This window comes from Tupaia chinensis, unplaced genomic scaffold (genome assembly GCF_000334495.1).
Source record: "Tupaia chinensis unplaced genomic scaffold, TupChi_1.0 Scaffold144702_1, whole genome shotgun sequence".
In the NCBI taxonomy this organism is placed as follows: domain Eukaryota; kingdom Metazoa; phylum Chordata; class Mammalia; order Scandentia; family Tupaiidae; genus Tupaia; species Tupaia belangeri.
Window position 1 is genome coordinate 3,034,809 of NW_006204563.1, and position 7,974 is coordinate 3,042,782.

The following is a 7,974-nucleotide window of genomic DNA, read 5'->3' on the forward strand; positions in this document are numbered from 1 at the left end:
TTAAAATAAAATGAATAATAAATAAAATAAAATAAATAATTAAAAGAAATACACTGGGCACATGTGCATGCATGCCCCAAATCCCCCAAAAGAGAAATGAAGAGGAAGCAATTATGGCATTACCATGCCCAATGGGGGTGTTTCTCTCTCTCTCCAGCAACTGGAAATGCCTTATAGCAAAAAAATTTAAAAAATAAAAAAGATTCAGTTTCCTAGTTATTTTCTGTAAAGGGGAAAGTGGCCGGGAGAAAGTGGGTGGTGGAGGATGGGTATGAGGTGCAAGGGGAAGAAATGTTTAACAGATGGAAAAATGTAAATAATTTTTAAAAGTACTAGAAAATCTGCTTATAAATTTAAAAATCAAATATAATTTAAATCTAAAAGGATCCTTTTTTAGTACAGATCCTTTTGTATGGCAGATCATGGTTCCTTAAATTACCTGCCCATTGAATAAAATGTTTAGGCCATGAAAAAAAATATGGTAGTCAAATTTTGATAAAGCATGGAGTTTTGGGCTAGCGCGTTGTGCGGTGGTGAAGGTTTCATGTGGCTGACTACAGTGGTTTGAGTCTGGGACCTGATGGCTTTAAAAATACACTGGGTGTGTGTGTGCGCGCACACACCTAAAATCCCACGAAGAGGGAGAGGTGAAGGGATTATGACATGATCATGACCCATGAGAGGTGCCTTCTCATGAGAACATGAGAAGGCACCTCTAATTTGCCAGAGGGCCCATGTGCTCTCTCTTCACTGAGCACATGGGCCCTCTGGCAAATTAAAAAAAAAAAAAAGAAGAAGAAAGGAAAGAAAGAAAGAAAAGGGGAAGTACCAATTTATTAAAGAGAGTTTAAACTAGTCAACTGATTTAGAATACTTGGCTGCCAATAAAAAAAAAGATTTGGTTTTCCATTTTTGTTGTTGTTGTTGTTGTTTGCTTTAAACAGAAAACCCTACATTAACTTTTTTCAGTATTTTACAAGCTAAAAAAAATGATGGGGGCAAGCTTTGTAGCTTAGTAGCTAAGGGAGCTGGATTCCACATGGCTGACCATCCTTCAAATCATGGCCTCCATGTCTTGAAAAACACGTCAGGTGTGTGCATGCCCAAAATTTCAGCAGGCCAGAGAAATGGAAAAGAAGGATTGCAGTATGATCACATCCTATTAGGACATGTTCTCTCTCTCTCTCTCTCTCTTAGTCTCTCTGTGATGAGTGCATGCACCCTCTGGCAATTAAAATAAATGAAGGCTAGCCTTACATGAACTTGCAAATGAGCATCAGAGACAACAAAAGAAGATATTAATTTCCTATCCAATTAAAATACGTCAGAAAGTATAAAATGCTTCCTCTTCTATTACATTACGTGTGCTAAAAAAGTACCTTTGGGTTCATGCTTTCTTCTGATTTTCATAACACATCTATGAGCAGAAAGCATGATATATATGAAACTATATCCTATTATAATAACTTATCTACAAAATTATATTTCACTGTATGTAATGGGAGAATGTATTTTAAGTGGCTATTTATAAATTGCATTCAATCACACAAGGCAATGTTATTAGTTGAGAAAGCCTGTAATTGCATGCTATAATTCAATTGTTTATGACCAGATCATTTTTCAGAGTTTCTCACAAGCCAATTTTCTATGATGAACTATTGGGGGGTATTGTGAGATAGTTACAAAATCTTACAGGCTGAAGTTGACTTCAATCAATTGCAAATTCTTTGTCTAATAAATACAAGTCCATCTTGTGTGCGCAAAATAGAACACTACACTTCATTTTAGCTATTTTAGTGCATTTAAAATGTGTTTCCTTTCTAACTGAAGACGGAATTGTGCTTGTAAATTTTCTCTGAACTCCTGAAAGCCATAGTAGGCACTGCCTACAAAAAAATCTATTCTGTGGATAGCCCTGGGATCAATATTGACTGTGACACTAAATAAATGGGTTTGGTCTCTTCTAAACACTCAAAGCTACACGTAATGCAATCTCAAGGAAACAGAAAAATAGTACTGATGAAGAATCCAGGCTGAGATCTCATCGCAGGAGGAAATAAATGAATTGTCATTTGAAACCTTTTTCTGTTCGTGTGTCAGAGCATAGATAGTTATGGGCCTCTCATATTCACTTTAAATCTAGCTAGATCTTCTAAACCCAAGGGCTTCCTGGTTTTTCAGCGAAGGTTGTTCACTACCCAAGGTTATCTTACTAAGGGGCAGGTGGTTTAAATTCAGCTCACACTCGACTTGCCTATCTGTATGACTGCCCAAGCACATATCTGTTTGAACAAAGGAGTAACCGCTTCTCATTTGTTTATTTATTTAATTTTTTTGGAGAGGTTTTCGTTATAGGGCGCGTGCGCTCGCCAGACAGACAGAGACATAGAGACAGAAAGCGAGAAATCACCCCCCAGGGGAGATGGCCACACCGCAATCCCTTCTCCTCCATTCTCCTCTCAGGATCTTGGGCACGCACGCACACGTGCCCGACATGAGTTTTAAGCCACCGGATCCGGGATGTGAACCACGGTCGACTACGTGGGAGTCCAGCGACATAGCCATTATGCTACCTGCTGGTTCCCTAAAACTTTCTTTTAATGTGCATTTTATAGGCTTAGGAGCAACCCAAGGTAGGACAGGAGCATGGAAAGCAGCCAGGATGCTAACGTCCCAGAGCAGCGAGTATGAGTCTAGAGATTGGAGAGATACATAGACTTTTTCTAGAAAGTTTATGGCCAAGGATGTGGAGCAAGTGGGAATGCAGGTCCGAATCCAGGAATTGTGGCCACAGATTTGGATATAACTAGGGCATGGAGGCCACTGATGAAGAGCCAATGGATGATCCAGAGGTAAGAAAGAGAAAAACGGGAAGTTTTTGAAGTTCATGTCTAGTTCTAGATGGCACTCACCGACTTCCCAGAGTTAGTGCATGTGAGATGGTTCCAGAATTTGCAATCCTTAGTTTGTCCACATACTCGTCATGCTGTACCTTGAAAGTGCTCATTTCTTTGACTGGTCTGTAAGCTTTGTGAGGGCAGAGGCTGTGGTTCGCTCTTGTAATATCACTGAATTGCCTAGTGCAGTGCACTGTGGGTAGAAAGGCTTAACAAATATCTTCTGTATTGCTGTTTTGAAGATGGGCTGAATTTGTGAATTTAGTATCACATATGCTGAGATAATGGACTTACAGAACATCTAGAGAGTCATATCCAGTTCTCAGCTCTACCTGAAGACTCAAGATCCAGAGGGAGGGGATGGATGACAGATATATTTGGATGATTTCCACATACTGGCAAAAGCCCAAGAAGTATATGTAGAGTTAAAAGCTCTGAATTCAGGATTAAATATAAGGAGATAAGAACTTATTGAGCTGGGGACCAGCAGGTGGTGTGGTGGTTAAGACACTGGCTGACCACATGGCTGACCACAGTTCGAGTCTCGGACCTGGTGGCTTTCTTTCTCACTTCCTCTGTCTCTTTCTCTCTCTCTCTCTCTCTCTCTCTCTGTGTGTGTGTGTGTCTTTCTCTCTGTCAAATAACAAATGAGTGAATAAATAAAATTAAATTAATAATTTTTAAAAAAAGAACTTATTGAGTCAACCAACACTTAATACTAATTTATAAGATTTCAAACACTTAGCTAAACACAATTATACAAATGCACTTAAAGAATAATAAATATCTCTACAATCAAAAACCTTTAGTCTGGGCTAGCAGGCTAGCATGGTGGTTAAGGTGTTGGACTCCCACATGGCTGACTGTGGTTCTAGTCCCAGACCTGGTGGCTTGCTTTCTCTCTTTGTCTCTCTTTGTCGTTTTATCTCTCTTTATTTTTCTCCAGTGAGCACATGTGCCTTATAGCAAAATAATAATAATAATAATGATGATGATGATAAATAAAATTAAATAAAGCGTTTACAAAAAATCTGCAGTCTTCTGAGGGTGGTGACAGACTGTAAAGAGATAATTATAACATATAATATTATAAATGTGGAAATAATATTCAAGAAACGAGTACGAGTAGCAATTGTATAAAATGCTTTAACATAATGAAAAGGACTGGCTCCATAGCCTAGTGATTAAGGGAGCCAGATCCCACATGGCTGACCATGGTTCAAATCTTGACTCAGCAGCTTGCAAAGTATGCCTGGAACATATGGATGTACGCATCAAATTCTGACAAGATTGAAAAATGGAGAAGGGATTGCAGTGTGATCATACCCACTGGGGGTGCTTTCTCCTTCCCTTCCTCTGTCATTCTCTGGTGAGTACATGTGCCTTCTGGTAATTAAAAATAAAAAAAAAAAATGGGGACCAGCAAATGGCATAATGGTTATGTTGCTGGACTCCCACGTAGTCCACTGTGGTCAGAGTCCCAGATCTGGCAGCTTAAAACTCATGTCGGGCATGTGTGCATGTGTGGCCAAGATCCTGAGAGGGGAGTGGAGGAGAAGGGATCGTAGCACGGCCATCCCTCCTGGGGGGGTGATTTCTTGCTTTCTGTTTCTCCGTCTCTCTCTGTCTCTCGGGTGAGCGCATGTGCCCTATAGCAAAAATCTCTTAAAAAAAAAAGAATGGGGGCCAGCAGGTGGCATGGCAGTTAAGGTGGTGGACTCCCATATAGCAGACAGTGGTTCAAATCCCTCATCTGGTGGCTTGTTTTGTTACTTTACCTCTCTATCTCTCTCTCTCTCTCTGGTGAATTCCTGTGTCAAATTTAAAAATAATAATAATAATGATAAATAACGCTAAATAATTTTAAAGAGAAAGAATGAAGATAAAAGAAAGGAAGAATAAAGATAAGAGAAAGACCGTTTTATCTGCCTGTCATAAGATCGTTGCTCATCTTTTGAAATTGTTTCAGAACTTAAAGGAGGCAAATCTGCATAATAGTCCTCTTTTTGATTATGTGGTGACATAGAAAATACACACACATTTTGGTAAATCTTGGATTCTTATTGGGTGTGATATTTGCTAGGAAAATTCATATATCTCTGTTTCTTTTTTTTAAAGGAATTTTTTTTTCAGCTTAAAGTAACAACTTGAATAATCTAAATGGTTTCTTTGACATTCTCTTATAAAGATGAGATTTTAATAGCCATGTTATTCGCTCCCAGAATCCTATGGGAGCGAATTGTTTGGAGAGCGATGATAAAGAAAAGTGTAATGAGGTTATCTAGAAGATCCCATTTTATTCTTTCTTTATAATGAAGTGCTTTCTGTCTTCAATACATTTTTAAACATCTAGAGAAGATTATTGAGTAAGATCATTTCAAGGCAATCACCATTTGAAAGATTTGGGTGAGATATTGATGAGTCATTTTGCTCACTGAAAATTTATTCCACGGTTATTTGGGCGGATGCTGGCGGCTTACAGCTTCACATTGTTTGAAACAAAAAAGGAAGTTCTCCATTTCAGTTCAAACAAATTCTACAACCTCTCACCTGGAAAAAAAGGTTGCCTTTCCCATAAACGCCAAAGGATTAAGAAAGGTGTGGAGCCCACATGCAAAAAGGATTGCGACATATTGAGAAAAATACAATGAAGCAGTTACAGAGACGCAGCACTGGGCACGTGTCGCTGAGAGGTTAGGTCACACTGTGTGTGTGAAAATGCACTGCACAGACTGGCGCCAGCACTCTGCAAATGCTGCTTCCAACACAGACTTTCATTCTTTAGCATTGACCGTACGTGGCTAGCGATTCTGTTAAAGGTATCACTCATCAGATTTTATTTACTTTGTGAGTAAATCGATTATAAGCACAAATGAGAATATTACCCTTGAGGATTTTTTCATTTTTTTGGTTGTGCTATAGGGTGCATGCATTTGCCAGAAAGAGTATGTGAGACATCACCCTCTCACCCCTCAGGAGGGTGGCCACATTGCAGTCCCTTCTCCCCCATTGTCCTCTCAGGACTTTGGGCACACATGCACTTGTGCCCAGTGTGTTTTTCAAGTCACCAGGTCCAGGACTCAAATCTCTCAGTCTCTCAGCAATGTGGGATTTAGCTGCTTTAACCTTTGCACCACCTGCTGGGCCATCTCTGATGGCCAATAACTAGTATTACTTATTATTACTAGTATTAATACTAGCATTATAATACTATAATATTATAGTATTAATACTAGCAATGATATTAGTACTACTAGTATTAATAATATTGTAATAATACTATTATTAATATCAATACTAATATTAAACACATGAATTAAAAACATTATGTGGAGGCCCAGCCCTGTAGCACAACACTTAAGCTTAGTGCACAGGAAGCCAGATCCCTCATGGCTGACTGTGGTTTGAATCCTGGTCTCAGCAGACTGAAAAAAGGCAAGGTGCATGCAACACATGTACTCCAAATTCTACTGGGATGGAAAAATGGAGGAAAAAGGTTTGTGATGTGACCATGTCCCATTCGGAGTGCTTTCTCTCTCTCTCCCTGTCTTTAGTAAGCACCCACACTCTCTGATAATAAAATAAAAAATACAAAAAAATTTATGTGCAAATTGATTAAGATTTTGATACTTTTTCTCAAATAATTTATGGTGATTGATTACCATATGAGATGATAAAGATTTAGAAATTATTAGAAGTGATTTTTTTTAAAAAAGAATTATTTATTTAACTTTATTTATTTTTAAATTTTTGCTATAGGGCATGTGCACTCACGAAAGAGAGAGGGAAGGGAGAGAGAGAGAGAGAGAGAGAGAGAGAGAGAGAGAGAGAGAAGGAAAGCAAGAAAGCAAGCTGCCAGGTCCGGGACTTGAAATGTGGTTGCCCATGTGAGAGTCCAGCGTCTTAACCTTCTTATTAACTATTGTCCCCTTGGAAGTGTTTCTTTTTATCTTTTTTATTTTTTTAAACCTTTTTATTCATTCATGATAGAGTATACGAACATGAGAGCAAGGGTGAGCGGGCATGAGAAAGAGAAGAACACCCTCCACAGGGTCTGGTCACACTACAGTCTTCTTCCTTCCGTCTGCCAGCCTAATGGCTCTTAGGCGCTTAGGCACTGGCTTATTCAGGCTGACTAAGCTGTTACTTGGTCCAGTGCTGGGATTCAAACCATAGTCACTGTGTAGGATTTGGTGTCTCTTGAGTAGCACGTTACTGTTGTGATATGGATCTGGACCATGGAAGTCCCATTAACTCCATGTTATTGGAATTTGAGCAGTGAATGCCAAGCACAAAAATTGAGTCAATAATAAATCACACATCATGAGACCAGCAGTTAGCGTAATGGCTATGTCACCAAACTCCCATGTAGTCTACCGTGGTTCAAGTCCTGGACCTGGTGGCTTGAACTCACGCCGGGCGCGTGTGCGTGAGTGCCCAAGATCCTGAGAGAAGAATGGAGGAGAAGGGATTGCGGCATGGTCATCCCCCCTGCGGGGTGATTTCTTGCTTTCTGTCTCTCTGTCTCTCTGGCGAGTGCACGAGCCCTATAGCAAAAATCTCTTAAAAAAATAATAAAAATAAACAAATAAATAAATAAATCACATACCATGTGATTTCAAAAATATATATTGGTTAATTTGGTGCTGCCAAATGAGGTAAACAATGAAATACACCAATATTGATTACTGAGTTAAGAATTAACATAACTATAATAATTGAATGATTCCTTGTTACAAGTATGATTCCAGGTGCTAGGGACAGAGCTGTCAGGGACTGAGAAGTCTGGGAATTTACTGTATTTTCAAGCTAATATTCGGGTTCCTATTGTGTCATGGGTATAGGCAAAAGATAGGAGATTCTTGAGTCAGAGACAAAGCACTTTACTACTTATCACCCGGCAGGTCCAGGGCCTTCATGTTTGCTTACATCAATTTCTCACGACCCCCAGCTTCTATGGCGATGACTATAAGTGGGGCTATTTGGATGCCTGAACACTCACTAGAGAGAGGAGTACCATGCTTAGAGATTCACTTTCAGAGTGAATGATAACAAGTCTGCTCTTTGTCTAGGGAAA